Source organism: Chiloscyllium punctatum, chromosome 47 (assembly GCF_047496795.1).
Source record: "Chiloscyllium punctatum isolate Juve2018m chromosome 47, sChiPun1.3, whole genome shotgun sequence".
NCBI classification, from domain to species: Eukaryota; Metazoa; Chordata; class Chondrichthyes; order Orectolobiformes; family Hemiscylliidae; genus Chiloscyllium; species Chiloscyllium punctatum.
Genome location: NC_092785.1, coordinates 58,427,741 through 58,428,344, shown reverse-complemented (window position 1 = coordinate 58,428,344; position 604 = coordinate 58,427,741). Strand labels below are relative to the sequence as shown.

Sequence of the window (604 nt, the reverse complement as noted above, 5' to 3'; positions counted from 1 at the left end):
TCCTGCTGTCTCGGGTTCTTCATTCCATTGACTTCAAATCTTCACAGAATTCAACAGACCTTGTTACATATTCATTTCCTCACATTTGTTCAGATCAATGTGTGCACAGTGTGACAGTGGGAGTGCACTTGCCCCACATCCCAGGGGTCAGACCATAGTCTTGGAACCGTACTGTGTTATTTCTCATTTCACCAACACCAGGGAGAAATATCTGCTTCTCTGCATGATTTACAAAATTCAATTATTCATAAGGTCAGAGCTTTTCGTGTATTTGTGACGAGGTGGGCCGAGAGGTTTAGGCGATGGACTGCTCATCCATTGTGCTCTGCACGCGTGGGTTCGAATCCCACTCTCGTCGCTGTCATCACCGGCTTTCAATGGTGTGGTTTTCAGATTATCACAGCTGTTGTATGGAAACTGGGATTCTAATAGTTATTTTATCTGCATTGACGCTATGACAAAAATCTCAAAGAATAGTTTGAGCCTGTTGAATAAACTACATTGCAATGTCGGTTGCATTGGGATAATGAAAAGGAGCGCGATTTTCTTTTTCAAGTCAAGTTGCTGTTAACGTTTTTTCGTATGAAAGACATACAGGAAAATC

General features: G+C 42.1%; 1 non-coding gene across 1 annotated transcript; it reads left to right on the top strand.

Moving 5' to 3' along the window:
* The first annotated feature begins 275 nt into the window (after window positions 1–275).
* Window positions 276–358, top strand: trnas-gcu (transfer RNA serine (anticodon GCU)). Its single transcript has one exon. It is a non-coding gene; the product is annotated as a tRNA-Ser (tRNA).
* Window positions 359–604: the final 246 nt, after the last annotated feature.